A 23,434-nucleotide genomic window follows, 5' to 3' on the forward strand; every position below is an offset into this window, starting at 1 on the left:
TTCTCAGTTGACAGGAGGGAGGAATTTATGAACAGACGTTCTTTCTGCTCTAGTAAAACCCCACTTCGTGGAGTCCCCTGCACACACACACCAAGCTGTCTCACGCCTCTGTGCCTTTGCACATGCTGTTCCTGCAGCCTGCGACATCCTTTTTCACCTTCTTCAGCTGACCAACTCCTACTCATCCGTCAAGATTCAGCTCAGGCAGTGGCTCCTTCCAGAATCTCCTCCATTCCTGGCCTGAATGAGACACCCCTGCTGGGAGTTCCTGCAGCCCTGGCTTGGCTTAACTACCTGAGGACAGGCACTGGCGCGGGCTGCCCCATCAAAGTGATTGAGATGCACAGGGATTGCCCAGGCGGGGGGGGCTTCAGCATGTGGGTTTGCTGATCCCGGGAATGGAGAAAAAGCGCCTGTTTCTTCCTGTGTCAGCGACACAAGCCGAATCTCCCTACCCGGTGCTTGTGTGCCTCAAAGTGCAGGGGTACAGGCCCCTGATGCCAGAATTTCTTTCTGCATCTCCTACCTTCCCCCTTTCCCGCCCCTAGCGTTTACCCCATTTGCAGGTAGCGCATAAGTGTGGGGGTGTTGGCCAGGGAGGCTCTAGGGCGTGAAGGCTTAGGAAGCATCTCTGGGTTGCAACAGAGCCCAGTATCCCCTAGGGCATACCTCCCGAGGAGGTGGGGAAAGGTAGTGAGCAGCAGCCAAGAGCCCCGGCACCAGGGTAGAGAGATCTGGAGTGTAACACTGTATCTGCTATCAAGCTGGCCGAGTGACCTTGGGGGAGTCACTCTTCTCACGGAGCCTCCGTTCTCTCGCCTATAAAAATGGGAACGATCGGTCACACTTCTCGGGTCCCCCCCCCCCCCCGGCTGGAGCCAGGACGCTGGAGGTTGGAGATGGGGTCAGGAAGGGAGGTGGGGGTCCACGCGTGGAGGTGGAGTCCCGGGGGCGCGGGCGTCCTCGGCGGGCGCTGGGGGGCGCTGCGCACCTCGGGCGCCCAGCCCCTCGGCAAGTTTGCCTCCAGCTGTTGAATGCGCTCGCGACAGCGACATCAGCGGCAGGACCCGGACCCGCGGGGTGAGCGGGGCTGGGGGCCGAGGCGGGGCCGGGGGCGCACCCAGCGGGTGCTTGGGGCTCCGCGATCCGCGGGGCCGCAGCCACCTCTCCGGGCGCTGCAGCTGCAGCAGCGGAGCCAGGCGCGGCCCCCGCCACGCGGGTGTGTGCCTGCGAGTGTGCGTGTGTCCGTGGAAGGATCCAGCTGGAAGAGGGGGCGGAGGGGTCTCGCTGCGGAAAGGCCTGCGAAGGGAGCGGGCGCCGGGGCGGCGAGGGCGGACGGACAGACGGCCAGCCGGCCAGCCTTGGCTCTGACGCCCGCGGCGCTCGGCCCCCTTCGGGCGGCGGGCCCGGCTGAGGCCGAGGCGCGGCGGCGGGAGGCGGGGGTGGCGGTGTCTGCGCGCACACGCTCCCTCTCAGACACACACACGGGCCACGCCACAGACACACGACACGCGCCGAGCCCGCCGGGCGCCGCGCACACCCGCACCCGCGCTCACACTCACACTCACCCGCAGGCCCCGCAGCGGCCGCTCCTGGAGGCGGCGCTCGGCCTGGATCCCGGCTGGGGCTGGAGGTAAGTGAATTCCTCCGCATCTGAGCCCCCACAGCTAGGGGGGACCCGGAGAGGGTGGGGAGTAGGGGCAGAAACCGGAGGGTGCCTCCTCCGCCAGTGGGGGTGGCGCTTGGAAGGGGACACGGCAGGGGGAGAATGAGACGGGGAAAGCCACCCCCATTGCCTCCTGTGCCTGGGGAACCCTGTGAAACCTCCGGGGACCACCCTGTGCGGGGGTGGGGGTGGGGGTGGGGTCGGTGTGGTGGTAGTGGTGGGCGGAGGCGGGAGGACGCAGAGGACGGTCGGCGAGGTGAGTATTTATGGGGGGGTGGTGCCAGCCAGTGCCACCCTGAATCTCTTCTGCCCCCATCTTTGCGAATCGGGGGCCCTCGCCCCTCTCTTTCACGGAGTGCTGCCGGGTTCAAGGCATTCATCTTCGTAGTTGGTAAGGGGTCTTTGGTGCTTGATGCTAGCTCCAGGGGGAGAGGGGCCCGGGGTGGGGCTTTACACCCCTCCCCGCGGGAGGGCAGTAGGTTTGGTAAGATAATCAGAATTGGGGAGTGGGGGAGACCGGGAGGGTGGGGACCCGAGCAAAAGCTTTCTCCATTGCGCTGGTGTGGGGCAAACAGAGAGGCAGCCCTGGGAAGCAGCAGAAATCGTCAGACTGCAGTTCTGGCAGGGCCAGGGCCACTGCCGGGCTGTGTGTGTGTGTGTGTGTGTGTGTGTGTGTGTGTGTGTGTGTGTGTGTGTGCATGTGTGGGCTCCAGCAACTGGCAGAGGAGGGGGCAGGAGGGGTGGGTGTGTTGGCCGGCAGGGCGCTGTGTGCACGTGGGGAGGGATATGTGTGCACACCGGGCTGTATGCAGGGGTGGACCCTGCTCTCTCTCTCTCTCCACACACACACACACAGAGCGTCTGTGGTCCAGCAGGAATGTTTGGGGGCAGGGGAGCTGGTGTGTATATGTGTATGGGAGCTCGCGGAGCTTGTGTCCAGGACAGAGGCAGCCAGGGCGCCCTGTGTCAGGAGTGTCCAAGGAGGGAGATGAGAAGGGGATGGTGGCACTGACCCTTCTCTGCTTGGGAGGACATGGTACTTGAGGGCACTTTCTGCAGCTCCGGGCTCCTGCTGTGTCCCACCCTCCCACCCCCACCCCAGTGACTGCCTGTGGAGGACACTGCCTTGGTCCCCTGGCTGAGAGACACAGGTGTTGGGCTGGAGTGTGTGTGTGTGTGTGTGTGTGTGTGTGTGTGTGTGTCCCGCTGCGGCTGTCCTGTCGGCTGGCTGTCGGCAGTCTCGGCAGTGGCTGTCAGCAGGCCAGGCTGTAAGAGAGAAGCTGGGGGAGGAGCAGGGTGCTGGCACAGCACCTGGAGCAATGTGGTGGAGGCTGCAGGGCCCAGCCGGCCTGCTTTAGTGACTGAGGGACTTTTTATCTGGAAGGTGCATCATTGGGGCTGGAGTGTGCATGTGTAGAGGTGTGTGCCTGGCCCACACACCTGTTCCCCTGGGCTGTGGGCACCTGTGGGACATGTGTCTAGGCCATCAGCAGGGCATGTGGGCCTGCACATATGTGTAACTGTGTGCCCTATGAAAGCAATGCACGCAGACACACATGCACAGACTCACAGAGGTGTTGTCGGGAAATGCCTGTCCTGGGGAGCTGTGTGTCCTGGAGCTGTGTACGTGGGTGGGGACCTCTGGGCTATGGCCCCCTGGGAAGGAATAAAGAGGAGTTATTGAAGGGGGGCATCAGGGAGAAGTGTGTCTGTGTGATATTGGTGAGAACCTCTGGTTGTGACATCAGCTCCAGGTTGCCGGTGACGTCACTAGGACAGCAATGTGAAGAAGGGTCACCCCCACCAGCCGGAGTATGTGATGTCATTGGGAGTGTGGGAGGTGTCACTGTGTGTGTGGCTGAGTGTGGTCACGTCCCCGGTGTGGTGAGGGGTGAGAAGGGGAGAGGGATTGAGCTTTAGAGTGAGGGGTCCCTCGCAAGAGGCCCCATTTCCTGAGTGGTGTGGGACCCCTTTCCTTAAGGCCTGCCTCCCTAATAGCTCATCTCCTCTGCCCCCTTTATGGTACCCCCTCTCTCCTTCCCATCTGTACCTCTACTAGTGCCTGTTCTGGGCCCTGTCCCAGCCGGTTGCACAGACCTTTGGGTACGTGTGTACTAGTGCGTGAATATGTATGTATGTGTAAGTGCACGTGACAGCAGAAAGGGGCCACAGCCAGGAAGCCAGGGACTTTTGGTTCTAATGTCATGGAGTTACTTTTTGTATTTTGTGATTGAGGCATTCCCATCACCTCTCTGAGCCTCAGCTGCTCGTGTTACTTGGGGGGTGGTTAGAGAGGTGAGGGGGGATTACAGGAGATGGTGGGCCTCCGAGCTGGGTACCTGGCACATATGGGGGCTTAGTTCGGGTGGGCTCTATCCCCTGGCTACCCATCCCCCAGCCCAGAGCAGCTGCTCTCCCCCTGTACCCCGCCCTGTACCCACCCCTTGCCATTTTGGTTTAAGTCAGACTTTGTAAAGAACTTTCTTTTCTCTCCTTGGATCCTCACAGCAGTCCTATGAGGCTGGCAGGCTGGCTGCTATTATGTGGACATTTGACAGATGAGCAAACTGAGGTCTGGAGGGTAAAGTAAGCTGTTGTGTATTCATTTCTTTTTGACAATTCCACCCCCAGCTCCATTCCGCTCTGTAGGTGCAGAGACATTTGATTGGCAGGTCACTTCCCGGAGGGCACTTTCATTTTATGGAGGGACAGGGTGCTATGTGAAGTGGGGGTCGGAGTAGGAGGTGCCAGAGTGAGGGGCCCAAAGTGGAGAGGTCATTGGCTATAGGAGAGGCTGCCCTTGGCTCCCAGTCCCGGGCTTACTTGTTCTTCCACTTCAGAGCTAGTCAGGGTGACAGAAATGGGTACATCCAGCTGCCAACACTTCTTTAGTGGGGTCAGCCTGGTCATTGATGCCCTATGGGGGCTCCCTTGTGCCCTGAGGTCTGCAGAACTAGTTCCAGTGACACCTCTGCTTCATCCTGTGTGTGACATGGGGGTCAGTCTCTCCGACTGTCTGCAAAGCTGTGGCTGCTTGCCTTGCAGGCTTGATGAGCGAGTGTGAGAATGTGGAGTGTGAGAATGTGGCGTCCACATGTAGAACCAGGATGATACCCATCACAGTTGTCCTCACCCATTCCAGCTACAGTGCCTCCGGGCCCAGACCCTCCCTCCTGCCAGCACCCTACCCCCCACTCTACTGGGATGATATGCTGTGCAGAGCAGCCAGCCAGGAAGCAGGATTGCCTCGAAGCTGAAGTCTCCTTAACAGGGGCAGCATTAATGGTCCAGAAGGTTAACTCAATCCTCTGCCTCCTGATGTCCCAGACCAATCCCCTATTAAATTAACCTTCTTCTGGCTCAATTAACACCTGGGGCAGAGGCACTGCCATTGTTACTGGGGACATGTCTTGGGGGTTGGAATAATAGAGCTCCCCCTCATCTCTGCAGACAGTCCCCAGGGAGGCCGCAGAGAGTCACCTGGGCAAGCTTACATCTGGAGTGCAGAGAGGAGGGGCGCTGGCTGCGTGATGCTGCTGACAGCAATAATTATAGAGATAATAATAATGATATTGGGTAATATCCATTGAGTCTGAGAGCTAGGCCCCGTCTGAAGCCCTTTGTAAGCAGCACTCATTGAATCCCACCAGGGCTTTTGCAGTGGAGTTGCTCTTATTCCTTATTTCATAGAAAAGAAACAGAGCAGTTACAGACCAGCTCAGGGCCACACAGCGGTGGAGCCAGGACTGGAAGCCCCATGGAGGACTCTCGTATCAGCACCAGTTTGCATGGGGACCTTTCCATGTTGGGATATCCCTTGCTGGGGACCTCTCTGGGCCTTGCTTTGCTCATCTATCAATGGTGGCAGTGACCCTGCGGTACGGAAGAAGTGGGTGTGGTGGCGGCTGCAAGGACAGAGGGACAAAAATGCTTTAGGGTCTCAGGCCCTCTCAGCATTCCTCCTGCGCCCCTCCCCTCAGTGACCAGTGCTATTCCAGCAACCTGCTCCCTTTTCTCCCACAGCGCTTGCACAGGGGTGGGGTGGGGAGCACAGTGGGTTCTCTGTGGGGCTCCCTGGGGGATAGAGGGGACGCTGCTCCCCATGACTATCTTCCCCAGGCCCCAGTCTGTTGTGGCCTCAGCTGTGGCACCCTGGGCCACTCTGCCACACTCTCCCAGGCTCACTTGTAGAAAGGGCAGGGACTCAAAATCCAAATTCTGCCTCTTTTCCTCCTCAATGTGTGTCCTGGGCAAGTAAGTTCACTTTCATTTTCCTCAAGGCCCTGTTTCCTCAGTGCAAAGTGGGGATCATTGTACCAAATTCTTAACTGCCTAGGTCGTTATGTATGAAAATATCAAGTGTGTAGCATTGTGTCTAGCACATAGTAGGTGTCAATTAGATGAGTTCCCTCCCCCTTCCCATCTGTCTCCTCGATTCATTCCTGGTTCCCTGGAGTGGTTCTTGGACTGTGTGAGTGTGAATGTGTGTTTCCTTCCCTGTCTGTCAGTCTCCACTTTCACCTCCTGAAATGCATGGAACCTGTTTTCTGGAGCTAGGCTGGGGGCCTGAAGGAGAATGAGAAGGGCCTGGAGGCTGCCTACCCCCCAGTTGGAGTGTGCAGAGGGGCTGGGAGGGGGCAGGGCACACTTTTGTGTGTGTGTGTGTGACTCTGTATGCGCCACTTCCTCTCTCAGAGGGGAAGTGGGGAGCAATTCCCAATGGCTACTTGACCAGTCTGCTGTGGGCCCAGCCCCAAGTCTCAGGCCTGACTCCGTTTCCCTCCTTGACCTGTCTATCATCTCTCCCCCCACACAATGCTCCCTGGATCTTGGAGAGACAGAGGCTGTGGGGTTGGCATGCCCTCCTCTCTCCCTTCCTCACCCTTCTCATTACCTGGGCAGGAGGTGGGGGCGTCATGGCTGTGCTTGTTTAGCCATTTTCTGTCTCTCAGCTCCACTGCAGGTGGAGACTCGAACAATATTTGTTAAACACCTTCCTTGTATCTACATGCTATTGAGGATGGACTGACGTATTTTCCATTCAGTCTACATATACACTTACATATATATCCTTTTAAGCATGTCTCACCCAGGGGTATCTGCTGGGCCGGGACTCAAGCGGGAACCACAGAGATGAGCTCCTGTCCTGGAGGAGACATGAGACATGTGGGATATCTGCCAAGTGCCCAGCATGGGGCCTGCACATAGTAGGGCTTGCTTGATAGTGCTTCTCCTTAGTCTGTGACCGCACCGAGGGGGTTGGGGGCTAGTGCGGCAGGCTGGAGGCCATGTGCTGAGCCAGCCTTGTAAGCGGGCACAGAGGTTGGAACCACTTCTGCTCAGGGCATCACAGGACTCCCATGATTGCACACCTGCTATGAGCCAGGCACAGGGTGAAACACTCTATTATCTTGTTTAATTTTGGCCGGAGGATTGTGAAAGAGATCCAGCTGGCCTTTGGGAGGGGGCAGCCCAGGTGGGGAGAACACGTGAATCAACGTCGGAAAGCCTGGAGTGGATTTTGGGAAGATGAGTTGGGAACATAGTTTGGACATCAAACAGGCAAGACCATAAACTATACTAAGAAATGGAGCATTATCCTTTTTGTCAGGGAGCGCCAGAGTGCTGGGTGTTTGTTAAATGTAGGTTCTTGGGCCCTGCCTGCTGAGATTTTGATTCAGTAGGGTGGATGTGGGGCCCAGGAACCTGCATTTTTAATGCATTTCCAGATTAATTAACCTGTGTTTTGGGTTGGATGGCAGCTGAGGAGGCTACTACTTATTCCCAGAGATCTTATGGACGCCTCCCACATACCTCAGGAGGCAGCAAAGCTACCCTTTTTCCAGAGAAGCCTGAGCTCATGGAGTGAGGCGTCTTGCCTTGGGTGACACAGCAGCGAGACCGCGACTGATACTGACTAATACTAATAATTTTCCGGGTTTACTGGCTGCTGTTCTAAGCCTATTCAGGAGTCCCTCATTCAATCCTCAGAACGAGCCTCTGCATCATTCCTGTTGCACAGATGAGGAGACAGAGGCAGAGTCTGCGGTCATGGGTTCAAGGCCGCACAGCTGGTAAAGGCTTGTAATGCGGTGGGGATGAGGGCGTCTGGAGAGGGCCTGCGCCAGCGTCTTGGACAGAGCCATGCCCTCTCTCCTTTGGTACAAGAGCGCGGGTGGAGCTGAGCTTGGGGCCGTGCGTGTGAGCAGAGGCCAGAGGCGGGGGTGGAGGTGGGAGCAGAGAAGCCGGGAGGGGGGCGGAGAGCCCGGAAGGCGTCCGGGAGGAGGCGACGCAGAGTCACTGTAGCTGCGGCCCGAAGCCGTTCATTCGGTGGGCGCTCTGGCCGAGGCAGGTCCAGGTCTGGAGGACGGCGGGGTGTGTTTGTCCCCCGGTGCGAGTCCCGGGTTGGCCCACGCGGTGCACCCGTGCGCAGTCCCGAGCCCGGCTTGTGCGCGGTGGCGGAGAAGGGACGAGCGGGGTGGGCGGGAGCTGCGGGGGCGGGAGGGGGCGCGGCGGGGGCGTGAGCGCGCACAGAGACTCCGCCCGGGGCCGCCTGTCCCCGGTCCGCGCTGCAGCCCGCGGCCCCGCGGGGTCGTAGGCCCAGCTACCCGCAGTTTTGCGGTGCCCCCGCCCCACGCGGCCAGCCAGCCGGCCGGGTTTCCGCCTCCCTTCCCTGTGCTTAGAATTTGCAGCCGCATCGCCCCTGACGCTCGCAGCCAATTTCACGGCCTCTGGGCTCCGCGCGGTGCGCGGGATCGTAAACCCGCCGGCGCGGGGCGGGGGCGGGCGGGGGCTCCCTGGAGGCGCCCGGGGAAGGGGCGGAGGGGGCGTTGGGGCGAGGGCCTGCTGAGATGTCGGCAAGGTTGTGTGTGTAAGGGGTGTAGACCGGATGGGGGGCGCCACCGGTGGCTGCCCGGGAGTGCTCCGAGGGGGCGCAGGCGTGGTCCTGTGTGTGCTGGAGTGTCGTCTGGGAGTGGATGTCCTCTTGTGGGAACATGTTTGGGACGTGCGTTTTGGCGTGTGAGCCTGTGTAGGGGCCCCAGCGCTCGCTGGCAGGTTTGTCTGGGTGTGTATAGTGAAATGAGTGTGTGTGTGTGTGTGTGTGTGTGTGTGTGTGTGTGTGTGTTGGGCAGTTCACAGTGAATGGGGGCCAGTGTTTCTGTGGGTGTGTTGACATGTGTCTTTGCAGTGTCTCCAGGCATGTTGGCACCTGTGTGTGTTTGCGTGTTGGGGCTGGCCCCCTTATGTCTGGGTTCTGTGGGCAGCTGTGTACAGTGCATGTGGGGGGCTGTGTACGCACGTGTGTCTGAGGGAGTGTGAAATTCTGGAGTGCAGGTTGCTGTCCTGGTGTCTTGTGGGTGCAGGTGTGTGTGTGAGGGTACAGTGTGCAACCTGGGGTGCTGTCCTGTCCCTGCTGGTGTCTGGGCTCAGGATTCACGTATGAGCCCGGTAGCTGGGGGCCTGTCCTCTCCCTCCCCAGGCCTGGGAGCCCTTTCCAGGAGCAAGCCTGCTGCTCCCTTGTTTTCTGCCTCTGGGTGGGGGTAATGGAGTTGAGGCAGCGCAGGGGGCTGAGTGTGTGTTTCTGTTCTGTAGCTGCTGCTGGCTGCCAACTCTGGTGGGTCTACATATGTTTGTGAATGATGATGTCGAGAGGGGGCTGCCTGCTGGGGAGGGGGGGAGTACCATCTGGGCTGGCGGGGGTGGGGGGGAGTGCGGGGCCAGACAGGGAGAGGGGCCTCCACGGGAAGGGGATGAGTGTATGTGTGCGCACAGATGGAGGGAAGGTTTGGACGCGCACGTCTGTCTGGGAGAATGTGTGTCTGTGCAGGTGGAAGTCAGGCAGGTACATTGCTCTTAGGGTGTGTGAGCACATATGATGGGAAATGGGGCACAGGCTAGGGGAGGGGATGTGTGGGTCCTTGCAGAGTTCTGAATAAGAGATGTGGGCTAGGGTGGGGTGCTTGTTCCTTGCAGCAGAGGGGATGGGGCCCAGCGGTAGAGGGGAGTGGGTTGTGTTGGGGTGACCAACAGAAGATGGTGTGATTGGGCCTGAGAAGGGAGAGGTCTGTGTGTGGACATCAGGTCAGTGTGAGGGTGTGTGTGGCCGTGACTGACTAATGTGTGGGGCTGGGACGAACTTCCAGGCTACGGGGGCCAAGTAGGGAGTGAAGGACATGGGGTGGGGCTGGTGGGGCAGGAGTGAGGGTCCTTCATCTCTCAGAAAATCTACCCATCTGTTGCTTGCTCCTCCTGCCCAGGGGCCATGGAAGAGTAAAAGTCCTGTGGCCCCTGGTCCCTCCCCGCCCCCCTGAATCCTATGGCTTAGGGTGGGGAGCCCCTAGCCCTCCATCTGGGTCTTGAGGCCCTTTCCCTCCATCTCTCTTGCCCCATCTTCGTTCTCTCTCCATCTCCCTGCCTCTATCTCCCTCCATTCCCACTCTCTATCTCCTCCCTCTCTCACACTGATATTCATTTGTGGTATATTCGGTTGCCATGGGAAACCTAAGAAAGAAGTGAGTGTACCCTTCAAGACTTCAGCGTTTTTCCCTCCTCCCTCCCTCCCGCTGTCCCCCTCCCTCTCCTTCTTTCCTCCTCTCCTCTCCCTCCCTCCTCTTTCTCCCCTTCGCCTCCTCACAGAAGGAGAGGACTTGGATGAGGAGCTGCTGCTGCCTGAGCTGGGTCAGGACCTGAGACCCCATTGCTACCGCTGCCACCACCACCGCTGCTGCCGTGGGGACCTCCCTGAGACCAAGCCAGGGACAGAGCCTTGCTTGCTGGAGGGGCCCCTTTGCCTGTAGACGTCTGGTAAGGACAGGGTCCTTCTGACTGTGTGAGTGTGTGGCTGTATGTGAGCCGGGCTCACATGACCTGGCCTTGCGAACCCCGTGATGTGGCCCCCCCTCTGTCTTCTGTTTGTCCCTTCCTACCTTGCCCAGCCGTGCCCCCAGCTGCAGGCACTCCCCCACCCCTCCCAAGCTTCCCTTCCACAGGGCCTGTGAGGCAGCTGGCAGGATGGTAGGCCTTTTGGGAGCTGGGACTGGTCACTGAGGAGAGCGGGGAGGAAGGTGCTGCTGGCTCCGAGACCCCACTTGTACCCCTCTGCCTAGCTGAGAGACTGAGCCAGGCCTGCACTCCAGTAGGGCTGAGGGCATCTGAGCTCCTGCTAGGGGTTAGGGGACTGGCTCCAGGGGATAGCCTGGGAGAACAGGGCCTCTTTCACCTCAGGTGGGAGCCTTTCTATTGTAGAGAGGGGCGGACGGAAGGGCCGGGAGTGGGTTGGGAGCAGGAAACGCAAAGCAGAATCTATACCTGGCCTGATCCAGTGTCTTGAATTTGGAGGCAGCAGGGAGAGCAGTCTGACACTAGCAGGCTGAAGGCTGGCAGGGAGGCCTGCAGGAGCTGTTCTGTCCTGGCTGGGCTGGTGGCTGCCCTGGCGAGGAGCGGCTGAGGCTGTTGCTGTCACTGAGGCTGTGTTGGTGGTGGCCACGTGGAGGGAACTGTTGTCGGGGCAGGCGCTAAGTGATGTGGTTGCCGTGGAGAGGGACCCGCCTATGTGGCATTGAGGTCTCTATGGAGAGAGGAGGAGACAAGGGAGGAGGCTTGCTGTCTGGGCCCAGTGTTGGTGGTTGCTAAGGAGAGGGAGATGCGTCTCTAGGATGTGATGGTCTGCACGTGGAGGGGCTGTGGCTGCTGAGGCATTGAGGTCCCTTGGAAGGGCTGGTGATGGGTGCTCTGGAGGGGGCCTGTACAGGAACAGAGTGGGGGTGGTGGGTGCTCCAAGAGGATGGTGGGGGGTGTGATGGATGAGGGAGGGGCTGCTACTGTGGACTTACTGTTGCTGGCACAGGCTGAAGTGGGGTCCTTTGTAGGGAAGTGAGGCACAGTGGGTAGTCTGAGCTGTGCTCCCCACTTCCATTGCTCATCCTGCCTATCCATGTGTCTGGACTGGAGATCCTGCTGCACCATCAGTATCCCTGCTCCCAAGGTTCCCTCTTGTCTGCTTTCCCTCCCACGTCTGTGGCCAGCCTCTCCTACCGCTGCCTCCTTGAGCCCCCACCCTCCTCTGGGCCTTTGAACATACAGGTCCCCCATCTGGACACATGTTCCCTCCTTGCCCCCAAATGACTTTGTCCCTATCCTTCATATTTGCTGTCCTCTGAGAAGCCTGGCACTGATAACCTACCTTTGAGGTACCAGATAGGGGAAGTAATTTGCCCAAGGTCACACAGCGGGCATGTGCTGGGGCTGGAATTTAACACCTGCCTCCCCAAATGTCCACCTCACCAGGCCAAATTCTCCCCAGGAACCTCTGCTACCACCTCATTCCGAGTCGTCTGACTCTGCACTTACAGCTGTATGACTCTGTGCCTCAGTTTCCCAATGTATGAAACAAAGATGGTGCACATGCCTGTTGAGGTTGCTATCACTTGGGATAATGTATGTGTTGCCCCCGATGTGGTTCCTGGCATTTAATAGACTCTCAGGGAGTATCAACCACCATCATGATCCTAATTCCTTTTCAAACTGATTTTAAAATGATTTTCTGACATGCTTGGGGAGGACAGTGGTGCTTTCTCACCAGAGATCTGCCTTATTGTGCCCTTTTTCCCCGTGACCCTTAAGTGGTGGAGGTATTGAACTGACTTCATGGTAGCAGGAAGTAGGGCCCAGAGCGGAGGACTTCGCAGTGGTCACATGGCACCTCGGTTGCTGAGCCAGGATGGAACCAGGTATGACTGGATCCTGTCCCATGTTTCCCCCTGCTTGCTCCAGGGGCCGTGTGTGCACTTTAACAGGTGGGCCTTGTCCCCCCAGCCTTTGCCTGAGCTCCATGCCTTTTGGCTTCCTTCACAGCACACAGAACATCAGGCGAGTGGCTCATGGTGCCTTGGGAGCAACAGATTAGGGGAAGTCTGTCCTGTCAACCTCCTGGATACCACCAGGGGACAGGCCAGGCAAGGGACTGAAAAGTATGTCCAAAGAGGGACGTTTGAGGGGTTTGGGGGGTGGCGGACAGGATGACTGTCTTTTGAGTGACAAAAAATCTGCCACTTTTTAGGTGGGTGGCCCTGGACACATTTCTTTCTGGGCCTCAGTTTGTTTATTGGTACAATGGGGATGATAAGAATTCCTACTTCACCTCCCTCGTGTGAAGCAGGGGGATGAAGTGAGAGTACAGGGTCTGGCGCCTGGGACATGCTTCCTGGAGTGGTGGCTGTTCTTTCTAACCCATCAGCCTTGTTCACGTTTCATATTGCGCTGGGGCAGAGGGGACAGGGATGTCCTGGGTGACTGCAAAAGGGCAGAAGTGGGACCAACCAGGCACAGACCTCAGTTCATCCCAAGAAGAGGCTTTCTAACAGTCAGAGTTGTCTTGGGATGGAGTGGGGGAGAAGTAGTGAGTGCTCTGTGTGCAGTGGGATCACAGTAGGCTGGCAGGAGCATAGGGTTTGGGATTATAAGACTTAGGTTCACATTTTGATGTTGCCATTTATAGGCTATGGGATCTTGGGTGCCTCAGTTTCCCTACCTGCAAAATGGGAAGGATAACAGTGGAGCTAAGGTTACTTTAAATGAGTTCAGGTATGTGGAAGAGACCTAGGAGTCCGTTGAATCCGTACAGCATCCTATTTTCCAGAAGAAGAAAGGAAGGTGCAAGGAGCTTACGGGGCTTACGAGGCTTATAGCAGTATACCACCAGCTGCCCTTTACTGAGTGTCTGCTATGTGCCAGGCATTTTCCCACATGCTCCAGCTCTTGTTTAATTTCCCAGTCTGTGCACTTGCTGTTCCTTCTGCAGGAGTTCCTTCCCGGGCTGGTTGCATGACTGTCTCCTGTTCCAGCTGATTGTCACCTCTTCAGGGAGGCCCTCCCTGACTACTCTGTTCGTTGCTGTGGGCCTTCTCCCTCTTTGTTTCCATATAGTCCTCAACCCAACCGAATGCTATTTGGTTTATTTGCTTGTTACTCACCCTTCTACCGTTGTAGAGTATCAGCTCTGTGAGGGCAGGAGCTTTTTCGGTCTTGTGCCCTGCTCTATCTCAAGTGACTTGAGTGGGGCCTGGTACATAGTAGATGTTCAATAAATATGTGGTGCATGCATGGTGGGTCATCCTGTCAGCACCTGGGAGGTCAGTCTTGTCATTCCCATTCTATACATGAGGAATGTGGGGCTGGGGGGCCGTGGTAAATTACCTATGCACACACAGCTGGAACTAGGTGGCAGACCTAGCATTTGATCCCACATTGGGCTGACTCCAGGACAAGTGCTTTTTCTGCTGTACTGCACCTCCCTGCTGGGGAGTCTGGCATTTCAGGCTACAGAGTTTGGACTTCACTCTGAACGCAGAGGCAAAGCCACAGAAAGGCTCTTAAGTAGGGAAGGCTCCTGCCATGAGGAAGAGCTTTTGGAATCAGCCTGAATTGACAAAAGAAACCAGTTCAGCTGCTCACTAGCTGTGTGACCTTAGGCAAATTACTTAACCACTCTGTGTCTCAATGTACTTGTCTCTGAAATGGAGATAATGTCTTCTTGGCTGGCTTAATCTCGGCTGGCTTCTGGAAGGCAGTAGGCGTTGAGCTTTGATTTGCAGGCTTGGCTCCAAGGCCCCCACCCCAGGGTAGAGAAATAGCCTTACTGCCCACCCCTGAGGGATTTGAGATTTTGACTTCTGAATAGGGGACATTTTAAGTGCTTGGGACAGACCATTTTCTGCCCTGCCAGCCTGGGCTGTCTTGCCACCCCCACACTCCTCCACACACTACCCCATAAAAAAGAGAGAAAATCAAAGAGAGAAGAGAGAGAAGGAAACTGGTTTTACCTGGGTATGACTATGTACAAGGAACATTCTTATTTGGATCCAGCAGCCCATGCAGAATAGGAGTTATGCCCATTTCCCGAATGACCACACTCAGGTTTGGGGAAACTCTCTATAGAGCACAAAGCAGGGTCTTGGACGTTGGCTCAGAGGCTCCTGCCTGCTCTGTGTCAGGAGAGGAGTGGGAATAGCGGAGGCACCTGGGATGGGTGTGTTCTGGGGTTGCCCAGGGAGTGGGCTGTTGGTCCTAGCCCCGCCAGGATGGAGCTGAGAGTGGCCTCAATTGCAGGGCCTGGATCTAGAGGGGCTGTGGAATGGACAGAACGCTCCCCTCAGCCTGGGTGCCCTCCCTGTCACTGCTGGCAGCCACACTAGCCCAGGGAATAGATCGGGCATTGTGTGCGGTTGTCCCAGTGTCTTGCTCAAGACCCCATTTGTTTGGGGAGGAGAAAGGGGGGTCTGTGGTACCCAACAGAGGTGGGATTCATGGACAGGCCCAGGGGGTGGGGTGGCCTGCCTGGTACAGAGCAGGCCTGGAGGAGCGCCAGCAGAGGGTGATAGGGGGCCTGAGGCATGGCCCTGGGTCCTGCCTGTGCCCTGGGGGCAGGGTCTTGTACTCCGGTGGGGTGGGCGCTATGGGGGAAGGTGCAAGAGGAGGGACGTTGGAGTCCTGCCCTCAGGACTTTCTAGTCTGAAGGAAGGAGAGCATGGTGGTCCTGACCCCAGGGAGCCCCTAGTCTTAGGAGGGTGGGGGAAACCGTGCCATCAGGATCTTTGTCTGAGGGATACAGCCCTGACTTCAGGGAGGAAAGAGCCTCAGCTCCCAGGAGGCCTAGTCTGAGGGTGGAAGCACTGTGGGTGTTCTGGGCTCAATCTGCTCTCTGACTGTAGGAGGAGAGGACAGTCCCACTGAGTGGAGGCTCCCTGAGTTCTGAGAAGACTTCCTGGAAGAGGCAGTACCTGGGAAGGGGTTGGATTCGGGGCAGGGGCTACAAGAGGGCCCGTGGTTGGAAGCAAGGCGTGGTGGTTAGATCCTGATTTGGAATGATCATATGCACCTGAGTCTCAGTTTGCTCATCTGCGAAATGGGGACATTGCCTGGGCATTGCCCGGCTCCTAGAGGGGAGGTTAGAGAGAGGAATGCCTGCACACGGTCAGTCTGCAGGACTGCCAGGGTCTGCATGGTTGGAAAAGCATGAGGACTTCTAGAAGCTTCCAAAAACCCCTTCCCACATTCCTTCCTGCACATTGGGTCACAGCTCAACCAATGCAGCTGCAATCTTTATAGGCAAAGGAGGGAGGGTGGGATCTGTGTTGAGCCGTGAGGTGGAGGTAAAGGCTGTAGGGTTCCTTCCTCCCTCAACTTGCTGTGTGACCATAGCTAGTCCCTCACCCTCTTGGCCTCAGCCTGAGACCCAGCCCCTGTCCTAGAAGATGTAGTCTGACCCACCATGGTTTGCTTCCAACCACAGAACAGGCCCTCTTGTAGCCCGTCCCCTGAATCCAACCCCTTCCCAGGGACTGCCTCTTCCAGAAAGTCTTCCCAGAACTCAGGGAGCCTCCACGCAGTGGGACTGTCCTCTCCTCTTACATTCAGAAAGTAGATTGAGTCCAGAACACCCAGAGCTAGGCTTAGGTTGGGGCTCACCAAGGACCCTCAGCATCCTGGGAGATGGGCCACAGAGAGGAGTCAGTGGAAGAGAGCAGGTGACCCCGATGATGGTGGCTTGGGGGCCCTCTAACTAAGCAGAGCCTCTGGGAACAAAGCCTTTCCTGTGTCTTCCAGAAACTATGGGGTGCTGGCTAGGGGGATGTTGGGTCAGAGACCAGAAACTCCTGGGGCTTTAAGATGGGGTGACACAGTGGTCAAGCACATGGGCTCAGGCCTGGGCTCAATTCCGGATTCTACCCATAGCAAGTTGTTTCACGGCTGGGTGCCTCAGTGTCCTCATCTGTAAAATGGGAATGAAAATATACCCACCTCCTAGGGCTGGTACTGTAAAGCACTTAGCACTGTGCTGTATTCATACATACAGTGAGCACTCAGTAAGTGCTAAGTCTACTTGTTGGGCTTCCTGGTGTTGGGAGCAGGTAGGCAGGGCTTCAATGGCCATTCCAGCCACCACCACTCAGGCCCTGTGGAGTCCCGAGGCCTGGGATGCTGGGTCAGGAGATGTGGGGATATCTGCCTGTCTGGTTCCTCCCACTCTCCCCTGTGCCTGCCAGACAAGATATACAAAGAGCTGATGAGCTTTGGAGGAGGCAGCATGGGTTCCATCCCAGCTCATTCATCCCCTCGATGGCTGCATGCTCTGGGAAGATTATTCTCTGAACCTTAGTTTCTTCATCTGTAAAGTGGGATCGAGGATTAAGTGAGATGATGCAGGAAAGCAGCATCCATCCACTGCTTCTTCACGGGCATGTGTTGGGTGCCTGCTGTCTCCTGTCACTGCCACACTATTCCCTCTGCTTTGGTGCTGGGGTTGATTGCAGGGGAGGGGCTTTGGGGATGGGTTGTCTGGCTTGGCAGAGATGGGGATGGGCAGCTGACCTGGACATTCTGTCCTGGATTTAGGGGAAGATCGAGGATAGGGGGGACGGTCTTTAAGGACCATTGGGACGTGCAGGGCAGCTGCAGACACTGAGGAGTGTGGGAAGAGGTGGGAGCCAGGCCTGAATGGGGAGTCAGGACCACCGAGCACGGGAGGGTCAGAACTGGCAGAGCTGCACTCATGAGCAGGTGACACCTAGAGAGGCTCTGACCCAGGGTCACACAGCAGTAAGTGGGTCCAGCAGCTTTCGGCTTGGGCACTTCCACTTTCCATATTGCATGGGCCAGCCTGAAGTGGCCACTTCTGAGCAGGGTCACCTGGGGGCCTGAGCAGAGCTTTTTACCCTGCCTCTGCCTCTCACTCTGTCTTTGTCTCTCTCTCTGTCTCTGTCTCCCTTCATCTTTCTGGCCTGCCCCGTTTATTTTGGGAAGCCTTCGTGTGCCTCCCTGGGGCCCCATGAGGAAGTGTGTGGACTAAAGCTGGGTGTGCGTGTGTCTGTCCTGGGTGATTTGTGTGTGTTGTGTGTTGCCATGTGTATATGTAGAAAAACGTAGGAGTGTATATACCCCTTTTCTAAATAGGGAACTGACTTGTGCTCTCTGTGTGACACAGCGAGGGACAAGCTGCTGTCCCCTCCCATCACTGGCGGGGCCCTTCCCCATGTTTCTAGGCCCCTGCAAACATGAATACCCCATCTGTTTTTACCCACGTGGGACTGGCTGTGCTACCTTGGCCCTTCACGGGGTCCCTGAATCTGTGTCCCACACACCCCAGGCATCTCCCCTGAATCTGTGTCCCACGCACCCTAGGCACAGAGGGGCCTGTCCCAATCCACCGGAGTACAGGGTCCCCTCGCAGGGCCAGTTGCCTGTTGTGGGTGGCTGGCTTTGTTGCAGGTTTCCATTTTCACCAGCAGTGCATGACCTCAAGTACTTACACCTCAGACCTGGTGGGCTATGATATGGGTGGGCTCCTTTGTGGGGGTCTGCTTCTGAGGGTGAGTGTGGATATCTGTGTTCCTCTTGCAGCTGTTGGCTGAGGTCTTTGGGCAGGACCTCCATTTTGGATGGGATTCCTGCCTATGGGGCTCCCTAGGACTTTGGGAGGGTGGGTTTGTGGGGTCCCAAGCCAGGGAGCCCCGGCTGTCCCTGGGACAGAATGCTGACGACTGGGTCAGCTGCAGCAGATGCTGGGAGGCCACACCACCCCTTGCCGTTCCCTGTCTGCTGTGTCCCAGGACCACTGGGTTTTGGGCCCTCGGTGCTAGGGGAGCTGCTTCAGCACCTGGCTGCCCAGGGTTTAAGTGGCCATAGGAATGCCTGGCCTTGCAGAGATGGGGGTGGGGCAAGGTAGATGAGTGCCAGCCACAGAAGGAGGGGATGCCTGGACCCCAGCCTGCATTTGCACTTCTGACCCATGTCATGTCCCCCTGCTCCCTTTCCTCAGTCTCCATAGGGTCTCTCTTTACCGCCTGGGCCTGAGCCTGGGTCAGTCCTGGGACTTCTTCAACTCTTGGCTGAGCTGGAGATATCTCTGGGCTGTAGGAAGAGACCACTGGGCAGGGAGTCCTGGGTCCAGGGTTTGAGTCTCAGCTCTACCCCTTACCCTCTGTGGGCCCCAATTCTCAGACTACCCATACAATCAAAGGGAGTTATTTTTTCCTTTTATTTAACAACACGTAAGTAACACCATGTATTATACTATTCTAAGAACTTCACAGAAATTAAATCCTCAGAACAATCCAACAAAATAGCATTATGCTTACTTTACAGATGGAGAAACTGAGGCACAGAGAGGTTAAGGATCCTGCCCATGTTCACACAGTGGGTCAGTGGTGAGGCCAGGATTTGAACCTGGGCCATGGGTTCATAGGCTGCCCTCCCCACCACCTTGCTATGTTGTGTACCCTTGCTAATCCGTGGAGAGTGGTGCTTAGGCAAGGCCCGGGCCAGCCTGGTCCCCCGTTCTCAGGCTTGAACGTGGTCCAGGAAGGTGGTCCTGGCACACAGTAGGACTGGCAGCTTGGGATTGGGTCAGATTTAAGTCCTTAGCTTATCATTTACTGAGCAAGTCACTTGACCTAGCTGAACCTCAGTTTCTCCATATGTACAACAGGATAACAGTACTTACCTGGCAGGGCTGTTGTGAGAATTCGGGGCACTGGGCCCATAGTTGGCATTCCACAAGAGAGGGGACGGGATTTGCACTGGGGCCCACGGTGAATTCAGATGATCTGAAGTTTCCTGGCTGGGGACACGTTTTCTAAAAAATGGAACGATAAGCCCTGCCTACAGAAGCTCAGTCACGCAGGTCGGTGTCCTACAGGGTGGACGCTCAGCCCAGCACCTTTCCCCAGCCCACGCTCTGGTGACTGGTTTACGGGTTGACTCCCTGGCTCATTCACCATAGTGGAAGTCATAGGGACAGGGACTTTGTCCATCTGTTCAAAGCTGAGCATGTGTGCCCAGCACAGAGCCTGGTGTGTGCGTAGTAGGTGCTCAGTAAGTATCTGTAGAAGAATAATCCCTTCCGACTGTCATGGTAAAGTCTGAATTTCAGAGGTGTGGGGACTTGTCCAGCGCTGTGCAGGGAATTGAACCCAGGCCTCCTGGCTCTCAGTCCTGAGCCCTCTTGTTTTGTGCACTCGTGTACGCATGCAACACACACACATACCCACACCCACCCACACATACACACACACACACACACACCCACACACACGCACGTGCTATGCTGTAATCCAAAAGCTTCACTTTGATCATTGCTCAATTTTCTAGCTTAAAAGTGTCCATCTGTCTGTCTCTCTGCCAAAGCCCTGGGCTGGATACCTACTGGGGCACCTGTTCTGGGGCCTCCCCGCAGCCTGAGGCTGCCCTCTCCATGGGGCAGGAGTCCTGGCAGGGGGCCCTGGGAGGGTGCCACCAGCCCAGGGGATACTCCCTCAGGCACATTTCCTGCTGTGTGCACAATTAACCCTCCGTGTTCCCTGTTCTGGCCGCATCTATCCAGTCCACCCTGAAATCCCGCCTGCCTGAGCCTACTGGTCCTCCCCCCACTCGTCCCTGGGCTGGCTCAGGCTTTGGGGGAAGGTGGTGTCATTCCCAGGGACCATCCTTCCCCTTTGCCTCCCCCAGGAAGTCTGCCCTAATGCCTGGGAGGATGGTAATTAGTATGAGCCTGGCTGATTAGCTCAGAAATTAAGTCTTTGTTTCCCTGGCTCCCCAGTTTCCCTAATTGAGCAGATGCAGAGCAGGGGAGGAGCAGAGGCTGCCTGGTTGGTCACTGGGCTGGGTGGTGGCATGCGTGGCTCTGTGCTCGTTGCAGGGGTTGGCAGGATGGCAATAGGTGTGCATGGGGGGCAGGATTGGGGGCCCTGGTGGAGGAATGGGAGGTACAGGGTGCACTTGGGGGGATTTCCAGGCTGCAGCCCTCTGGGGGTGTGTTTGTGTGGCTCCAGGAAGGCATCTCACCCAAGATCCCACTGTGAGTGCTCATCTGCATTCATTCATTCCTTTGGGTCTTCACATCCAATCACGAATCATACTTGCTATCATTTAGTAAGCACCTACTGTGCTTTCTTTTCTGTATTGCCTTGTTCAGTCCTCAGATGATGGTTTAGGATTCTTTCTGTATTCTTTTCTGTATTTCTTTTCTGTATTTCTTTACTGTGCTTTCTTTTCTCTATTGCCTTGTTCAGTCCTCAGATGATGGTTTAGGATGGGACTCCTCATTTTTTAGGGGAGGAACCTAAGGCTCAGAGACATGAGGTGACTTGTCCAAAGTCACACAGCTTGGAGTGGCCAGGGCAGCATTCAGACCCAGGCAGTCTCACATGGCCCTGTCCTGGGGGGAGGGGAGAATCTTGTGATCAGATGGTGACCAGCTGGGTCCTGGACACTGGGGTGGGTGAGGCCTTTGTCCTTCTCATTTGTCACATGGCTCTCACTACGTCTACCTGCTTGGGTTATTGGGAGGAGCAGTAGCAATAGCGGTGGTAGTGACAGCAGTGATGATTGATTTAGTGCTTGCTGTGTGCCGGGTAAGTGACAAATGCTTCACATGTTTTCATATTTTACACTCACAACAATCCTATGAGCCATGGGTGGGTACCCTGATTATCCTCATTTCACATTCACAGGAGCCAAGGTTGAGGGATGCCAGGGGCCTCTCCCAGTCCCAGTTAGTAAGTAGGGGACCGAGGATTCAGCCCGGAGCCATCCGAGTGCAGGCCCTTCCTCCTGCATCAACACTCCATTTGGTCTGTAACACATGTGACGTACCTGGCACATAGTATGTGCTCAGCAAAGGTTAGTGACCTGCCCCCTCCAACCCCCCCCCCAAAAAAAAAGTCAGTCCCTGGAGATCCTGAATCTCTGGGGCTCAGCCTAGGGGCCTCAAGGGGACCAACCTCTTCATAACGACTTCTGGGGTAGATACTGCTTTTATTTCCATTTTACAGATGGAGAGGTTGAGGCTCAGAGAGGAAACGACTTGCTCAGGATCTCACAGTGGGTGAGGTGTAGCAGCCAGGATTTGAACCCAGGTGGTCTGGCTCCAAGTGCTGCCGTGTGGCAGGTTCCTGAGCACCAGTGTCCACTCCCAGCCACATCTGTCCTTGAGGGGTGATTCTCCCTCCTGGTCTGGTCCTCAGCCCCTGCTCTGGGGGCGATGACTCCACGCCCCTGCCTCCTCTTAGCAGCCGTGTGTAGGGGATACCCAAGGCTCCATCCTCTGCTGTGCCCTGTCTCTGGCTGTTGGGCATCGGGTATGGCCACCAGCTGACTGGACACATCCCTTGGGGTGCCCCCCTGACCCCTAAAAATCAAGTTGTCTGATGCTGGACTCTTCCTCCTGTACCTTGGCCCCTTTGCTCCTGCTCTGAGGCTCCCTGTTTCAGGGTGGTCAATGTTATGGCTCAGACGTCCACCTGGACCCTCGGAGTCACTCCTGACTTTGGCTTCCCATCCTTATTCTGTAGGTCACTGAGCCCTGCTCTCAAATCCTGCCATCTTCTGTCAACCCCGCTGCCCTTGCTGCATCAAGTCACCTTCACAGGCTTGGGCCATTGCTCTCGCCCCTCCAATTCATTCTGCACCCTTTTGTAGTACACATGAACTCCCCAGCATGTCACTGGCTCTGCATTGTCCTTGGGCTAAGATCCAGAATCCTTACCCTGGCTTCTGAGACCTCCTGGGACTTGGCTGAACCTCGGAGCTCCTGCTGCTTTCTCTCCCATGATCCATTCAACCTGGCCTCATTCCAGTTCCTCAAAAGTGCCACCCTCTGGGTGCTGTGTAGGCGGTTCCATGGCCAGGGTCACCCTTAGCAAAGCCTTCTCTGACCCCAGGATAGACAAGACCCCACAGGTGCCCCTGCACTGGAAACGTCCCTCTAATACTCCTAAGAGTCCTTTGAGGGGAGCAGTGTTGCCCATTTTGCAGATGGGGAAGCTGAGACTCAGCTAAGCTGGCTTCTGAACCCAAATCTCTCTCACTGTGGAGCCTGTGTTTTACTTGGTGTGTGCATGTGTGCGTGCACGTGTGCACACACCACAGGCACTGCTGTCTGTTGACTGTGCCAGGCGCTGTTTAGACTGGGAGGAGCCGCCTCCTCGGGAGAGGAGGTCTGTGATGGTCTCTAGAGGCCGAGCTGCCTCTTCGTGTTGGGGTGGGGATGTTACGAGTGAAGGAGGGGGCTGTCAGCTCCTCGCCAGCCCCCGGGACTGCAGCCGCCCAGCTCCTCCCCTTTCTCTTCCCTTCCTTCAAAACAAACACCTGCGAGCCCAAACCAACCATCCAGCCAAGGCACAGATGGAGCCCGACTTAGAATTAATTAGTCCTGTTGCCAGGGCAACGAGACCGGGAGGAGATCCAGCCTTTTCTCTCGTCCCGCCCCCACCGGCCAGGCTCCACCCCTGCCTCTCATAGCCCCGCCCCTCACAGACTCTGGCTCCACCCTCTCTCGTCGCAGCTGGCGGTCCCAGGACAGAGAGCATGAAGTGTCTGGGTTCGAGCCCCCACTCGGCCATTCTTGGCTTAGTGGGAGCTTGGGCAAGGCCCTGAACAGCTGGGAGTCATGCTTTGTTGAGTAGGAGGAATGGACTGATGGCTGGACCTGCCTGTGGAGAAGCATGGAGAGGCAATTTGAAATTGGTGAGAAGAATGAAGTGGCCTGAACTTGAGATACTACTGAGACTAACGATGGGCCTGCAGGGCTGCAGAAGCAAGTGTGCGGTGATGAGAGCTATTGGAGGGGCCGGTCTCTACCGCTGACAGCAGCTGTGGGGCTACCTCATTCGGCGACAGGTTCTGCACTTCGTCCTCCTCGTTCCTCCCTCCTGACCTTGTTCCTCTCATCCTTCTGTGGTCTCCTCTGGACACCAATAAGCAGGGCTGTGT

General features: G+C 56.9%; 1 protein-coding gene across 9 annotated transcripts in view; it reads left to right on the forward strand.

Annotated features, from left to right (window-relative positions):
• Positions 1-1,000: 1,000 nt before the first annotated feature.
• The window catches only part of ELFN2 (extracellular leucine rich repeat and fibronectin type III domain containing 2), a 55,414-nt gene continuing 32,980 nt past the window's right edge, over positions 1,001-23,434 (forward strand). The window contains exons 1-3 of one of the 9 annotated variants that reach the window (XM_081059500.1): positions 1,001-1,080; positions 1,575-1,633; positions 10,304-10,471. The gene's annotated coding sequence lies outside the window, so the exon portion shown is untranslated. The other 8 variants (XM_081059503.1, XR_013993998.1, XM_081059504.1 and 5 more) reach the window with 8 other exon arrangements.

This window comes from Rhinolophus hipposideros (assembly GCF_964194185.1).
Source record: "Rhinolophus hipposideros genome assembly, chromosome: 9".
NCBI classification, from domain to species: domain Eukaryota; kingdom Metazoa; phylum Chordata; class Mammalia; order Chiroptera; family Rhinolophidae; genus Rhinolophus; species Rhinolophus hipposideros.